At 38.0% G+C, this 18,354-nt stretch overlaps 1 pseudogene; it reads left to right on the top strand.

Moving 5' to 3' along the window:
* Nucleotides 1–614: 614 nt before the first annotated feature.
* Nucleotides 615–18,354, top strand: LOC137395050 (dolichyl-diphosphooligosaccharide--protein glycosyltransferase subunit STT3A-like; annotated as a pseudogene).

The following is an 18,354-nucleotide window of genomic DNA, read 5'->3' on the forward strand; positions in this document are numbered from 1 at the left end:
GCTAGTTACCACTCATGTCTCGCACAGACAGTTAAATAAGAGCACAGAAATCGGCAACTGCCAATAATGAGTGCTCGGGCCATATAACATGGTGTGGCTGAATACTTTATGTAAAACGGTAAATATACTTTCAGGGTCTATAGACCCTGCTCATTGGCAGTATGTTGTCCACGGGAAGAGTCTGGACCCTGCCCATGGGCAACCTATTGCCCACTGGTAGGGGCAGTATGTTGCAGGGCAAGAGGCAGTACTTCAACCTTGCCTACAAACGTTGGAGTATTGAAGCTTTGTTAAAAATGGTTAAAAACCTGCTATACTGTTTCTGGCTACTTTATTTATTCTGACAGTTGAGTACATTGTCAGATAGATAAGTATCTGGTTTCAGATCTAACATCCTGGTATGGCTATGCTATAATCATGTCGTCTTGACAATGGCCTAGCCTTTGACAGATTTACTGCCATTGCTCATAATAGTGATAGTAAGGAGAATGGTTTAGTTACTGTTTGCTATCTGATATTTGTTTTAACAGGAATAAACTACGGTAATCTCTTTTAATGACACGTCTTATATATATACTCACCATCAAATGGCAAAATAATAATGGTCAAAGGAGTCTTTGCACATTAATTTTCCTTAGCTACCCACGCTTGTTTATGTTTCCATTTTTCCTATGTTGAAACTAAAATCATTGCGGCTTTTACAGCATTTTACAGATCAATTTTCTTAACTAGCGGCAGAAAAAGTATAGATAACTGGCATTATATGTGTTATTGTTATAGATAAAGATTAAAGGCTCTTGTGGTAAAGTCTGATGTGTTTCTATTGGTATCCAGGTTTGATGGTCACATCAGCTGCCTTGTTCGAAGTTTGCACTATTTTAACATGGAGTTTGACATCAGAAACATCTGCGTTTCCCTGGTTCCCATTTTTCTTGAGCCTCACTCCTTCTATTACATACTTTCTCACCAAAGAGCTCAAGGTTTGTTGCAGTTGCTGAGATCATGAGGGTTAAATGTGTGTTTCTAAGCAGCAAATACGTAGGTATGGGTTGTACATTTCTCAACTGACTTGAAGTGACCAAAAAGGAAATACTCATTCAACTTTTATATATTGTTCACTTAGCAGGTCTTAGTTTGTATCCCATTTGTGTTACATCTCAACCTACCTGCACTGCCTGTCAATATTTCTTATTAAGATTGGAATTGGCAACTAATTTTTATTTAAGTTTTAACTTTTTATATGACAGTTATAGCTGGTATGAGTTTATGGTAGTCTTACATGACAATCATAATCTATATGTAGTTATTTCACAATAATTATACAGTTACTGTATGCATCACATAATCTTATATACCTCAACCTTAGGGGTTACATGAACTCTATGGAACTTTCTAACTACAGCATATTTGCTACATAGTGACTACAAAGTGATAGCGCAAGTATATGAGAGAGAGGTCAAAGTTCAGAATGAGGCATCATCATGGCTTGGCATGATGTATAAATCATAAGTAGAGTTTAGTATAAGGAACAAATTGGAAATGACTTGTTGACTTCATGCAGGATCAATCAGCAGGGTTGGTGGCTGCTGCCTTCATCTCCATAGTACGAGGCTACATCAGCAGGTCAGTCGCTGGTTCCTATGACAACGAAGGAATCGCCATATTCTGCATGCTCCTAACCTACTACCTCTGGATTAAAGCTGTCAAAACTGGTTCGATCTTTTGGGCTGCTATTTGCTCTATCCCCTACTTTTACAAGGTTAGTAGTTTTCCTTTTACATTTCTTGCTTATCTAGCAAGAAGTTGTCTTATCTCTCAGACAAGACATTTTGTAGTTTAGATAGTAGTCTCCTTATTACAATTATCACTCACCTAGGTTTCAGGTAAGACATTCTGTTCTCGCTCACAAGTATAAGATATGTTCATTTTATTATAATGGATGTTTAAATACCGATCAATACATGGATTGTTGTTGTAACATATCCTAACACAGTAATATAAGTACAGTAGACGCTCTTATTATGTATACCTCCTATAATGGGAATTCAACATAACGGAAATAATTTATGTGTGGTGCAGTTGTTCAGAAATTGTTGCTTAAAAATTCTCCTTTCTCTCTCGCCGCACTTAAGAAAACGATGCAATGAGTACACACTAGCACCCTGGCAGTCTCATTCGCCGTTATTTCAGGGTTGACTCGGTTTAAACCAGCCGAAATAACCGGTTTTTCATTATTTTTTTGTGAAAAAACAATATTTTAAGCTCCAAGCGGTTCATATGCGGTAGAAATGCAATTATATGTAATTATCAGCTGTGGCAATTTATTTAGGACACAGTAGTAAAGTGATGGCAGAGCTCAAGTTAAAACTACAAGAAATCCTAGCACAACAATGAATTAGTGAATTTCATTTTCAATTGGTTTTATCAAGTGATATGATGATCTCTTTATACTGATGAAATATAAAAACCATGTGAAATATACTAATCCTATCATCGTCTCTAATAATGAATGAATAATTTCTCAAGTCTGGCCAGTGAGGAAGGATTAGGCCTACTTATAATTAGAAATTAAAACAATTAAATCCTTTTGAGCAAAAGCTTTAAGTTTGCAAACTAACATTTCATTTATTTATTTCCCTTTTACATTTATTCATCACCTAGCTAGCCTTCAGGTAAGACATGTTTTCACTCCCAAGTATTAGGTATATTCATTCATTTTCTTTAGTTATGTTTATTTTGTTATAATGTACGTTTATTTAGTGATAATAGTTATTTAAATATTGATCAATACATGGATTGTTGTTGTAACATATCCAACACAGTAATATAAGTACAGTAGACGCTCTTATTACGTATACCTCCTATAATGTAAATTCCACATACATGTAACTTAAATAATTTGTTTATAGTTTTCGCATCGTACTCTGCCTCTCTTGCCGCAACTATGAGAGAAAATGGCGTATACAATTATCTGACTTACCTATATTATTGTATATACTAGTACCCTGGCAGTCTACGTAGCATCAGAAATCATCAGGTGTGTCGATTAACCCTTTGAACCCTGGCTGTTTTTGGGAATGCGTGTCAGTAACCCTGGGCAATCTGTCCAACGATCGTAAGTTTTTAAACTTTCATTAAATATATATAAACGTACTCATAATACAGCGATATTTGGTAAAGCACTGGTAACAAAGTCGGGCAACCCACAGCAGATGTCATCAAACAGAAAAAAGGTGCTTCACCATTACTCGGGCTAAGCTATAAACGTTTGTATGATTTTATAGAACTCGTAAAAACATTTACTGTAGCATCATACCCATGTAGCACTTGTTCATCATATCCATGTATCACTTGTTCATCATATCCATGTAGCACTTGTTCATCATATCCATGTAGTACTTGTTCATCATATCCATGTAGCACTTGTTCATCATATCCATGTAGTACTTGTTCATCATATCCATGTAGCACTTGTTCATCATATCCATGTAGCACTTGTTCATCATATCCATGTAGCACTTGTTCATCACATCCATGTAGCACTTGTTTATCATATCCATGTAGCACTTGTTCATCATATCCATGTAGCACTTGTTCATCATATCCATGTAGCACTTGTTCATCATATCCATGTAGCACTTGTTCATCATATCCATGTAGTACTTGTTCATCATATCCATGTAGCACTTGTTCATCATATCCATGTAGTACTTGTTCATCATATCCATGTAGCACTTGTTCATCATATCCATGTAGCACTTGTTCATCATATCCATGTAGCACTTGTTCATCATATCCATGTAGCACTTGTTCATCATATCCATGCAGCACTTGTTCATCATGTCCATGTAGCACTTGTTCATCATATCCATGTAGCACTTGTTCATCATATCCATGTAGCACTTGTTCATCATATCCATGTAGCACTTGTTCATCATATCCATGTAGCACTTGCTCATCATATTCATGTAGTACTTGTTCATCATATCCATGTAGCACTTGTTCATCATATCCATGTAGCACTTGTTCATCATATCCATGTAGCACTTGTTCATCATATCCATGTAGCACTTGTTCATCATATCCATGTAGTACTTGTTCATCACATCCATGTAATACTTGTTCATCATATCCATGTAGTACTTGTTCATCATATCCATGTAGTACTTGTTCATCATTACCATGTAGCACTTGTTCATCATGTCCATGTAGTACTTGTTCATCATATCCATGTAGCACTTGTTCATCATATCCATGTAGCACTTGTTCATCATATCCATGTAGCACTTGTTCATCATATCCATGTAGCACTTGTTCATCATATCCATGTAGTACTTGTTCATCATATCCATGTAGCACTTGTTCATCATATCCATGTAGTACTTGTTCATCATATCCATGTAGCACTTGTTCATCATATCCATGTAGCACTTGTTCATCATATCCATGTAGCACTTGTTCATCACATCCATGTAGCACTTGTTCATCATATCCATGTAGCACTCGTTCATCATATCCATGTAGCACTTGTTCATCATATCCATGTATCACTTGTTCATCATATCCATGTAGCGCTTGTTCATCATATCCATGTAGCACTTGTTCATCATATCCATGTAGCACTTGTTCATCATATCCATGTAGTACTTGTTCATCATATCCATGTATCACTTGTTCATCATATCCATGTAGTACTTGTTCATCATATCCATGTAACACTTGTTCATCATATCTATGTAGTACTTGTTCATCAAATCCATGTAGTACTTGTTCATCATATCCATGTATCACTTGTTCATCATATCCATGTAGCACTTGTTCATCATATCCATGTAGTCCTTGTTCATCATATCCATGTAGTACTTGTTCATCATATCCATGTAACACTTGTTCATCATATCTATGTAGTACTTGTTCATCATATCCATGTAGCACTTGTTCATCATATCCATGTAGCACTTGTTCATCATACCCATGTAGCACTTGTTCATCATATCCATGTAGTACTTGTTCATCATATCCATGTATCACTTGTTCATCATATCCATGTAGTACTTGTTCATCATATCCATGTAGTACTTGTTCATCATATCCATGTAACACTTGTTCATCATATCTATGTAGTACTTGTTCATCATATCCATGTAGCACTTGTTCATCATATCCATGTAGCACTTGTTCATCATACCCATGTAGCACTTGTTCATCATATCCATGTAACACTTGTTCATCATATCTATGTAGTACTTGTTCATCATATCCATGTAGCACTTGTTCATCATACCCATGTAGCACTTGTTCATCATATCCATGTAGTACTTGTTCATCATATCCATGTATCACTTGTTCATCATATCCATGTAGTACTTGTTCATCATATCCATGTAACACTTGTTCATCATATCTATGTAGTACTTGTTCATCATATCCATGTATCACTTGTTCATCATATCCATGTAGCACTTGTTTATCATATCCATGTAGCACTTGTTCATCATATCCATGTAGTACTTGTTCATCATATCCATGTAGCACTTGTTCATCATATCCATGTAGCACTTGTTCATCATATCCATGTAGCACTTGTTCATCATATCCATGTAGCACTTGTTCATCATATCCATGTAGCACTTGTTCATCATATCCATGTAGCACTTGTTCATCATATTCATGTAGCACTTGTTCATCATATCTATGTAGTACTTGTTCATCATATCCATGTAGCACTTGTTCATCATATCCATGTAGCACTTGTTCATCATATTCATTTAGCACTTGTTCATCATATCTATGTAGTACTTGTTCATCATATCCATGTAGCACTTGTTCATCATATCCATGTAGCACTTGTTCATCATATCCATGCAGCACTTGTTCATCATATGCATGCAGTACTTGTTCATCATATCCATGTAGCACTTGTTCATCATATTCATGTAGCACTTGTTCATCATATCCGTGTAGCACTTGTTCATCATATCCATGTAGCACTTGTTCATCATATCCATGTAGCACTTGTTCATCATATCCATGTAGTACTTGTTCATCATATCCATGTAGCACTTGTTCATCATATCCATGTAGCACTTGTTCATCATATCCATGTAGCACTTGTTCATCATATCCATGTAGTACTTGTTCATCATATCCATGTAGCACTTGTTCATCATATCCATGTAGCACTTGTTCATCATATCCATGTAGCACTTGTTCATCATATCCATGTAGCACTTGTTCATCATATCCATGTAGTACTTGTTCATCATATCCATGTAGCACTTGTTCATCATATCCATGTAGCACTTGTTCATCATATCCATGTAGCACTTGTTCATTATATCCATGTAGCACTTTTCATCATATCCATGTAGCACTTGTTCATTATATCCATGTAGCACTTGTTCATCATATCCATGTAGCACTTGTTCATCATATCCATGTAGCACTTGTTCATCATATCCATATAGCACTTGTTCATCATATTCATGTAGCACTTGTTCATCATATCCATGTAGCACTTGTTCATCATATCCATGTAGCACTTGTTCATCATATTCATGTAGCACTTGTTCATCATATCCATGTAGTACTTGTTCATCATATCCATGTAGCACTTGTTCATCATATCCATGTAGCACTTGTTCATCATATCCATGTAGCACTTGTTCATCATATCCATGTAGCACTTGTTCATCATATCCATGTAGTACTTGTTCATCATATCCATGTAGTACTTGTTCATCATATCCATGTAGCACTTGTTCATCATATCCATGTAGCACTTGTTCATCATATCCATGTAGCACTTGTTCATCATATCCATGTAGTACTTGTTCATCATATCCATGTAGCACTTGTTCATTATATCCATGTAGCACTTGTTCATCATATCCATGTAGTACTTGTTCATCATATTCATGTAGCACTCGTTCATCATATCCATGTAGCACTTGTTCATCATATCCATGTAGCACTTGTTCATCATATCCATGTAGCACTCGTTCATCATATCCATGTAGTACTTGTTCATCATATTCATGTAGCACTCGTTCATCATATCCATGTAGCACTTGTTCATCATATCCATGTAGCACTTGTTCATCATATCCATGTAGCACTTGTTCATCATATCCATGTAGCACTTGTTCATCATATCAATGTAGCACTTGTTCATCATATCCATGTAGCACTTGTTCATCATATCCATGTAGCACTTGTTCATCATATCCATGTAGCACTTGTTCATCATCATTTCATGACTCAAAATATACTGGAAAGTTATAATTAGTATTATACAATTCTTTATTTGCATCAAAATAATTTAGGACCTACCGAAAAATGAGCCGTATCGGTTTTTTCACGATACCGTTCTAATAAAATTAGTTATTAAAACGAAGAAAGTAGGTAAAGATATTTGAAAACTGTTACAAATGGAAGCAAACTTTCTGGTCTAACATCTCGTGCCAAAATTAAACATATTGGTTTGCGTTGTTGCTTAGAAACATCGATTGTAAACAGAATCGTGCCAATGCCAGTTTTGCGGCCACTAGGGTTTCTGACACACCGTACGTAATGCCGCAAGGGTAATGCCGTTAGGCTTCAATGGGTTAAGTACAGAGATTAAGTAGTTGTGCAGTTGTTCAGAAATATTTAAAGGCAATAAGTAGGTGCTGGATGTCACGAGTTGTAGTCTCATCAAATGTTCTATTTTATCCTAACATCAAACCTTGGAGACGATAGACGGACGGACAGACAGACACTGCCATTATTACCTATAGTAGAGATATAGTTTTGTTTTACTTTATTATCCTTAACATTAATTATTAGTTAACTTTGTTAATTATTACTACTTTAATTATTTATGCTTTTATATTACTTTATTTCTAGTATCCTTCCTGTCATGCTCATATTGTTATATTAAGTTAGCCATTTATTATGAGATATTTTATTTAGCCGATTTATTATAGTTCGCTAACTTTTAAAGACAGGAAGTATATTCCTTAGATGATTCAACTGAGTCATCTAATCTCTTACTGGGTTTTTCTAAGGGTCAAAATCACTGTTAGTTTGAGACAATAGTGTTAACATTGTTTATAGGTTTTGCAGTGACTGCTGCTATTTGCAAGTTCATTGAGAGCTCAATAGGATTGTTCATGTCACAATTTGTATGACTGAGTCTCACACTTTTCTTTTCATCTCCGAGTTTTGCACTGGTTGTCTCTGATACATTATAGCATTTAGTATGCCCAAGTTTTGTACTACTTGTCTTGTATATAATGCATATCAGTTCTTGGTTGTCAGGTGTCATCTTGGAGAGACTATGTATTTCTCATCAACCTTATCCCTCTTCACTTGTTGGCACTTATGGTTACCGGAAGGTTCTCTCATAGGATATATGTAGCCTACAGCGCAGTAAGTACTAAGAGATACACTAGCGTTTCTGAGATACAATCTTGTCTATGAGATATACCTGCATCTATGGGATATGCTTGTCTCTATGAGATACACTCGCCTTCATGACGTATTTTATACTATCATATTTTTAACCAAATTTTAGTTGAAAAATTATCTTAAAAAACTTGCCTATGTTCTTCCGTTAATGGGGATTGTAAAATGTGAGGGACCTAGGCTAAGTCATCAAATGAATAAGCATTGTGTGCGTTCCCATGAATTAGGTATACATTAGTACACTAGTTCATTATATGGTTGTAGTACATCCTTACGACTTAGTAGCCTGCGTTCAGGCTGTTATTCCTAATCAATATAATATCAATTAGACAGGTAGTCTGCACCATTTGTTCAATTGTTCAGACGAGTTTAAAATTGTATTTTCCATTTATCATTAGGTATCAAAGCAAGCAAGTTAAGGACACGGTATGCATGTTTGACCCAGAGAATTATCTTCCCTTGATTTTGTTTTGGTTCAAAGAAAGCCAATGCAATGGCATCAATGTGGACTACTAAATTTTCTGAGCCATGTTATTTATAAATCAAGCTTGTCGGATCTGTGTCTACTAGTGTAATGGCTTTGTGATAGCTTTATGTTATGTTGTTGACCAACATCATGGAGTTGTTGGTCAACAGGTTTATTGTCTCTGTCCGCTCTTGTTTATCTCCTTTGTTGGATTCTAACCGGTGCAGTCGAGTGAACAAATGGCTGTAATTACCTACTCGTTGTTGTAGTAAAAGGGGAGATGTAAGGCTACAATATATGTAAACAACGGTTGACAATTTGACATCTGATCTTGTACACGTGAGCAAGCCTTTGTACCCTATACCGTGTTACCAAACTCCATTTGCCTGTAAAAGTATTTGAGGTAGCACAATTCTTTGTGGACTGAATATCATATTGGAGCTCCGAATCTGTTATAACCAAGTGAAAGAAGTAGAAGTAATGTATTGCAAAGAGTAAAACTCAATAAAAAAGAGAAGTAAAGTATTGCAAAGTGTAAAACTCAATAAAAAAGAGAAGTTGAATGTAGCAAATAGTGTCAGAAAAATTGGTGTGTTCCCCTTACTGCTGCACAAGGGAACAAACCACTGAGTACCAAGCAATAAAATATATATATATTTGACGATATATATATAATAATACCAATGATTGAAAGTGTGCGAGTATAATGAATCGCATGCAAAAGACTGCCAGGGATCTCTTTTCATCGTCGCTTCAGTCGCCCCTTATATCCTCTTGCTTGATTGACTTCGCTCCTCAGTAGCGTGTTTGATTCGGCAGCCGAACTTCAGCCGATTGGAAGTCTTACTGTTGGTCGTATTTCCTACCGAGCCGGAATTCAACCCAGTTGTGATGTCGGTCGCCTCAGTATCGGTTTGGCGACTGCCTCTGGCCTTTGCGGTCTTTGGCCACACTATCTCCCATTAGAGGCCTTGAGGGCTGTCTTCCCAGCATTGGGAAAATAGATCAACTGAGGCCAGAGCCGGCGCTGTCGCGCGACATGCTCCGGTGTCGACTTTCACCCTCCGCAAATGTATAGTCCGATGAATGAATCGCGTGCAAGAGACTGCCAGGGATCTTTGCTCATCGTCTCTTCAGTCACTCCTTGGACACTCTTATTTTTATTGGCTTTGCCCCTCGGTAGCATGTTCAACTCAGCAGTTGACCGGAAGTCTCACCGGCTGTTGTGCCTCTTGTTGAGCCGGGGCCAGGCCGTGACATCGGTTGCGTACGTATCTGCTTGACAACTGCCCTGGCCTTTGCGATCTTCCACCACAATGTGATGTTTTAGAGATAACTGAAGAAATGTGTGACTGAGCATGTATGTTTTTTCAAATTGAAGCTTCAAATTTATATTGACAATGAATACGCACAAAAAAATTAAACTCTAGTATCCTGTATATGCTGGAAGTACATAAAAGCAAAGCGGAACTACGAATCCAAGTTGAATCAGATAGGTAAAATATTTCACTGAATTATCTAGGCCCATGTTTCAAAGTGTTGAACTTGATTTGTTTTAAACATTCAGAAGTTGTCTTATCATAAGCTAAAAGGTGATAGCATAAGATATGATATAGTGAAACCAGTTGATTTAAAAGTGGGTGAATCTTACTGCATGTACGCATTATTCCTTAACCCTTTCACTGCCGTATGCGTATTTATGCGAAATCTATGGTCGACTGTCATATGCGCATTTTTGCGAAATTTATGGTCGACTGTCGTAGGCTCATTTTTGTGAATTTCCCAGCAATTGCATAGTAACTTAATTTTATTATTCGTTGACAACATAACCAACAATCTTTGGTACTTTTATGGTGTTGACAGTGTTGTCCGAAGATTTCTTTATGTTTTTTGTGCGCCTTTCCTTTATCATTGCAGAATTAAGTGAATTAAAAGTACTGTGCTTAGACCGAAAACCACCCAGTACAATGAACGATAATACAAAGAAAAAGCGAATGGTAACATTTAATATTAAACGTGAAATTATTGAGAAATATGAGAAAGGTGCGCACCTGATTGAGATGGCTCGTTGATATGGCAGAAATACATTCACAATATGCTCAATTATCAAACAGAAGGATAATTTTAGCGATATAGGATAATTCATAGCGATCTTCACGGCAAGATGAGAGACTGCTCATGGTTTGGATAAAAGACAAACAATTGGCCGGTGACAGCGTAACTGAAACGATACAATGTGAAAAGGCCAGTGCTATCTATCAAGATTTGAAAGTAAATCAAATAGGCGAGAATTTGACGTCAGATGACACATTCAAAGCGAGTCATGGCTGGATCGGCAACTTTAAAAATGCACTGGAAAAAAAATGGCAAGAGGTTTTAGAATTTATAAAAAATAGACATTCGGACAAGTTGACTAGTGGTCATGCATTAGCCCTTTGTTACAACACCTGTGTTTGTCCGTTACGCAACATGTTGAATGGGCGACAAAGGCAAACGGCCTTAAATAGTTTTTTCTTAAATTGATCGGCAGTATTGTGCGTAGACCGAAAGCCAACCGGTACAGTTTGCTTTTAAGTCTGTGCATTAGAACCCAAATTTATCAAAGTCAAATGTTGTAATGAAGGATAACTTTTCTCTCCCCTTTGGCAAATGCTAGCATTAGCTGCTATTGTATGTTTTGATATTAATTTCAACTAATCATATTTCCTTGCATTATTTTGTATTTGTTGCTTTTTGAAAGCATGTAGTAAGTTAAAACAATAACCAATATGTTTTTTCTGTTACAATATCTTGTTTTATGTATTTTTGTTTGTTTTTAGAGTATGGAAATCAATCAATATATACATTTGATTGTTTTATATATAAATGAATAGCAGTAATGATGAGATATTGCAGACATGCGAGTAATATTACATACGAGCTCAGTCCCAGAGCGAATTAAGCTCGTATGTCGAAGTATGATTGTAAAGTTGGAGTTGTCCTCTTTTTAAATACTGCAGTTGTACTATACCTTGTTACCCTAGTACTGTTTACAAACTATATTGAGATCGAACATTTCCATGGTCACATATTCACAGTAACACATAAGCACAGACAATCATCTCTATTTTTAATAGCTAAGCACGTTTTTCTCACTTTCTTAATAGGCATTCGGAGTGTTTGGACTCTGTCAGATACACGCATTAGTCGACTATGTCCGATCTCGTATGACATTTTATCAGTTCACCTTTCTGCTCAGGACCATAGTGACTGTTGTTGAAGGAACGGCGTTGGTCGTTGGTGGACTGCTCACTGCTACAGGTATTGTTTGTTATAACATGTAGCTGTGTAAGTTTAAATCTCTCACACCGTCTCTTACTAGTTTGTTTGTATATCTCTGTTTATGAATTGTCTCAAGTACTTTTATGCAGGCTTCAATATTGACCAGAGTAACTCATGTGCATCATAAAATGTTTATTTCTCTCTACAAAAAGACATTAGTTTGAAGTTAACGTCTTGTTATATAAAAGTTGTCTTTTGCATCTGTCTTATGTAGAAAGAATTTCGCTGCTTGAAAATAAATTAACTTGAAGAGCTAATGTAAACTTAGAGTGAAATGAAGCCTAAATCTGGTCTTCACAGTAGATACATAGCAAACATATAGTATTGTTATATCTACATAACATTTAAATATAGTTGTGACATATACATTTTTGTTTAGTTGTTCTTTCATAGTTGGTTTAAGCAAAAAGTAAAAGTAAACACTCATGTCTGTATTTATACCGGAGTGTCTGACCTGTGAGCAAGAGGTTATAGCTCCATAACCAGAAAAGGCACCTGGTGTTGACAGGAATAATATCCAGTCTAAAACTGCTCTCCATAACTGAGCATGTCCAGTCATCAAAGTTAACATTCCATTGGCCTCAGACGTGTTCAGCAATGATCACAGAGACATTGTATGCACAAAAATGTTCTAAAAAACATACACAGCTTCTGCTAGCAGTAATTTAAGAATATGCTGTGCTTAATTTTTTTCGTATTGCTCACACAGACATCTGATAATTGTTTAGGTAAAATCTCTCCTTGAACCGGCAGGTTCTACTCACTGCTTGACCCATCTTACGCCAAGAACAACATTCCCATCATAGCTTCAGTTTCTGAGCATCAGCCTACAGCGTGGAGCTCATTCTATTTTGACTTACAAATGCTCGTTTTTATGTTTCCAGGTAAGAAAATGTTATCCTAGAACATTTTTGCATCTATGGAATTTTGATGTTTTATAGCTGTTTATATTGGTGATCCCAGCATGAAAACCAAAAACTATAATATAAGGACCATGTTATGATCTTTGGGTACAGATAAGGTCAAGGTAGCCTGAGGAAAGGTCACATTCTCCAAATTGAGTTTTATATTTAACCTGATCGTGAATTGAATATGTTAATGAGTAGTAAAAGAAATAGTTTATGAAAAGTAATACTTCCCATAACTTTGTACCACACGTTTTCATCTCTGTGGTTGGTGTCTGACTTTATAAAGTTATTTCTTTTGTAGCCAGAATGTACTTCTGCTTCAGTAGGCTCACGGATGCCAACATTTTTATTATTATGTACGGCCTTACAAGTATTTATTCTGCGGTGAGATTCTTAGCTGTCGTTATGACTTTGTTTCTTACTGTTTTGCTTGATATTCCGTTTGCTCTATGATTTCAAGTGATTCATTTATTTTACCAATAATATTTTTAACAGAACTAACAATTCTGTTTGTATTTGCCACTGTAGGGAGTAATGGTGCGTCTTATGTTGGTCTTGGCTCCTGTTATGTGCATCCTCGCTGGCATCGGGGTCTCCACCACCCTTTCATTGTACATGAAAAATATGGATCCAATCTTTGGGTCAAAGAAATCTGAACCATCCAGTAAAAAGACGTCTAAAAAGACGGTCGGAGAACTCAACTACCCATTTAAAAATGAGGTGGGTCAACGGAGGGTTCTCAGTAGCTTTTATGTAATACTTTTAAAATGTTGATGTATGACTATATCATGCCTACAGATCTACATGCTTTAGTTACCGACGGAACTAGATGTGACTTCAAAAAGTAGTACTTTTTGAAGCCATCACCGTTGTTAGCGAGAAGAAAACTACTTAGAAATTAGCGCTTGGTTAAACTGATCAGTTCAACATTTTCTATGAGCAATGTTTCAATGGCTTGTACCTATTGAGGAGTTGTTTCCTTTTCAAGGTGGCCACTGCTGTAGTTTTCACCATGACCCTTTTCCTCATCACCTATGTTTTTCACTGCACCTGGGTCACTTCAGAGGCCTACTCTAGTCCTTCCATCGTTCTCTCCGCCAAATCAGGCGATGGTGGCCGTGTTATAATTGATGACTTCAGGGAAGCTTACTACTGGCTGAGGCAAAACACTCCAGAGGTAACAAGGATGCTCTTCACTGTAATAGTGATTCTATAGCAAGCAAATGTTCAATCGTTTCCTGCTAACTCTTGTTGAATAACATTGTAGCTAAAGTGATATTTACTTTTTTTATTCCAATACCAACTATGAACCCGTTAACAACGCCTGTTGTTGTTCATTTGAACACTCACACGCTGGTTAATAATTTTTCATTCACTTTTTTGTTAGTTTAGTCTTCTAGAACTTTCCTCCTTCCTTTGCAATGTGTGCTAGTTGTTCATTGGCTAGTCATTAGATTCTCTCTCGCTAAGTTTATATACGCACTTGCTTTTTTGTCCAGGATGCAAAAATTATGTCTTGGTGGGATTACGGATATCAGATAACAGCTATGGCTAATCGAACAATTTTGGTAGACAACAATACTTGGAACAACACTCACATATCCAGAGTTGGGCAGGTGGGCATCTTAGGATTGACTTTGCTTATTCTTTCATTCTGAGACATTCGAGAGATCTATTACTTGACCACACAGTATGATCCCATTTACTATGTTGCGTCCATTTCTTTGTCATGCAGGCAATGTCATCACCTGAAGATAAAGCCTATGAAATCATGAGAGAGTTGGATGTGGGATATGTGCTTGTTATATTTGGTGGTCTCACTGGATATTCCTCAGATGGTAAGTGCTCTTTCTTAAAATGGGCTTTCATTCAAACACCTCCCTCTTTCGATCTCTTGCTCATATTTCTCTCTCCCTCATCTTTCTCACTCATCTCTCTCATATAATCTCTCTCCCACTTGTCTCTCTTCTCACTCCTCCCTCTCACATTTTCTCACTCACTCCTTTCTCACTCACGCTTTTCTCACTCACGCTTTTCTCACTCACGCCTTTCTCACTCGCGCTTTTCTCTCTCCCTCCCGCTTCTCTCACTCATACTTTTCTCACTCACGCTTCTTTCACTCACGCTTCTCTCACTCACGCTTCTCTCACTCACGCTTTTCTCACTCACGCTTTTCTCGCTCGCGCTTTTCTCGCTCACGCTTTTCTCGCTCACGCTTTTCTCGCTCACTCTTTTCTCATTCATGCTTTTCTCACTCGCGCTTTTCTCACTCGCGCTTTTCTCACCCGCGCTTTTCTAGCTCACCTTTTTCTAGCTCACGCTTTTCTCGCTCGCGCTTTTCTCGCTCACGCTTTTCTCACTCGCGCTTTTCTCACTCACGCTTTTCTCACTCACGCTTTTCTCGCTCACGCTTTTCTCGCTCACGCTTTTCTCGCTCACGCTTTTCTCGCTCACGCTTTCCTCGCTCCCGCTTTTCTCACTCACGCTTTTCTCACTCAGGCTTTTCTCACTCACGCTTTTCTCACTCACGCTTATCTCACTCGCGCTTTTCTCTCTCCCTCCCGCTTCTCTCACTCATACTTTTCTCACTCACGCTTCTTTCGCTCTCGCTTCTCTCACTCACGCTTTTTCTCACTCACGCTTTTCTCACTCACGCTTTTCTCGCTCACGCTTTTCTCGCTCACGCTTTTCTCGCTCACGCTTTTCTCGCTCACGCTTTTCTCACTCACGCTTTTCTCACTCACGCTTTTCTCACTCACTCCTTTCTCACTCACGCTTTTCTCACTCAGGCTTTTCTCACTCACGCTTTTCTCACTCACGCTTCTCTCACTCACGCTTTTATCACTCACGCTTTTCTCACTCACGCTTTTCTCACTCACGCTTTTCTCACTCACGCTTTTCTCACTCACGCTTTTCTCACTCACTCCTTTCTCACTCACGCTTTTCTCACCCGCGCTTTTCTCACTCACACTTTTCTCACTCACGCTTTTCTCACTCACGCTTTTCTCACTCACGCTTTTCTCACTCACGCTTTTCTCACTCACGCTTTTCTCACTCACTCCTTTCTCACTCACGCTTGTCTCACTCGCGCTTTTCTCACTCACACTTTCACTCATACTTCTTTCGCTCACTCGTCTCCCCTCGTCTCCCTCCTCCTCCGCTCTCTCCCCTGGCCGTTCTCTCTCTCCCGCTCCGTTTTTTCCCCTTCTCCGCTTTCTCCCTTTCGGGTTCATTGTTGTTCTCGCACCATCTGTTCATGCTCTCTCTATCCCCCTCCCTAAAACACGACAGTGGTACGCCGATGTCTTGTACTAATCATAATAATGCTCTTTTCAGATATCAACAAGTTTTTGTGGATGGTACGTATTGGCGGCTCAGCACCAGAGGGTGCTCACATAAAGGAAGCAGACTACTACACTCCCAAAGGAGAGTTTAGGATTGACAAAGATGGTTCTACCACCCTACTCAACTGCCTCACGTACAAGCTCTGTTATTATAGATTTGGTTCAGTCTACACCGAGCAGAGTGATTGTATATTTGTTTCTACAATATTGATATTTGTATATCTCAGTTTGAGAAATCGATAGTTTGTGAGTGTGTGAAGGAAACTGCTGGTTCTCTTAACTTCTCCACAAGACAGTCAAGAGATGCAAATAAACACACAGAGTCTTTAGTCATCAAATAATATATATTTCAGCCTAAATATATATAAATTCATGAAAGCAAATGAGTGTGCAACAATTGTCAGTCATGCAGAGAGCCTGCGCTGCTCTTCTGGAATGATATAGGCAGGCTTTTATATGCTTCTTTTCACGGTAGGTTCCGGCTTCTGCTTATCGCTTCTAGACATCTTCATTTGTGATGTAACTTGAGTATGTGACTTGGCTCTGGAATCTAACCCATAATGGGGTCAGTTAAGGTAAGCAAAATGTAGCTGAGCGGACTCACTTTCACTATGTTTCCATGGTGCGCAGTACTGCGAAGCAGCCCCCTCCGAAGTCGAGGGAATTGTACGTTTCCATGCTGCGCAGTGGTTTTCAGCAAATTAGCAGAGAAGAGAAATTGTATAAATGGAATTGCCTGATGGAGAAATAGAATCGATCATGGATACCGAATGTCAGAAACAGTTTTTTTATGCTTCTGTCATCATTATACTTTTTTTTACAATACACATTCACAAAGTTTTACAAACCTTAACACAATTTTTTATAAAGTAATATATTTTTAATAAGTATTTTTTAAGTAATATATTCTTTAAACGTTAATTTAGGACTTGCCACCTATTTTTCGAAAAGTGTTGGCATCGATAACAAACTCTAGGAAAGTGATCACCGCATCGTCCTCGTGGGTGCAGACCATAATTAAATATAGGGGAAAGAAGATCGGAAGAATAGAAAAAAAACAAGTTTAGCGGAATGACATTTGTACTAGTTCGCGGCCCTCGAAGAATCCGTCTCCACGGCATGAGAGCTATGTGCAGCCACTGCGCAGCAGCTGTTTCCTTGCTGCGAATTTGCACTGGCTTCGCACTGATCAGTGCGCAGTGATTTCAGCGTGAAGCCGCCGTTTTCATGATTCGGAGAGGGCGCCACTCCGAAGCACTGCGCATCATGGAAACATAGTGTTTGTTTATAACAACTGGGACGATCCTGTTGTCGTGACAACTTGATTCTGTTTGCGAGCTGACAATCGCTTTGGCTTAAAATACATGCCACTACTTCTTGATCTTCCAGCCAGACCGCTCGGTGTTGGTGCCTGGCTGGCGGCACTACAATAGACAATTAGAATGTTGGTATATCTCCTACAGAACAAGGTACTATTTTGTCGGAGTAGGTTGAGAATCAGCAACTTTGCGATGCTTACAATTTTGTGCAGTTTGTTATGACATTCTCTGCTTCATCTTTTTTTGCAAATTTGTAGCCAAGCCATCAGGATACGATAGAGTACGTAATGCTGAGATTGGTAATAAGGACTTCGAACTCGGTGTGTTGGAGGAGGCATACACCACAGAGCATTGGATAGTTAGAATATACAAAGTGAAAGACTTGGTCAACCGAGGCGTATAGAGAACCCATCAAACCTTTTGTATAGTTTCTCAGTCTCATGCTAGTACATTCTTTAGCTTACGCAATGGCTCAGCTACAGTGATACAGATGTCTCTCAGAGATGCATAGTATCTGGTTAGATTCATCTCATGGTGAACTCTTTATA

The sequence above is a fragment of the Watersipora subatra genome, chromosome 4 (genome assembly GCF_963576615.1).
Source record: "Watersipora subatra chromosome 4, tzWatSuba1.1, whole genome shotgun sequence".
NCBI classification, from domain to species: Eukaryota; Metazoa; Bryozoa; class Gymnolaemata; order Cheilostomatida; family Watersiporidae; genus Watersipora; species Watersipora subatra.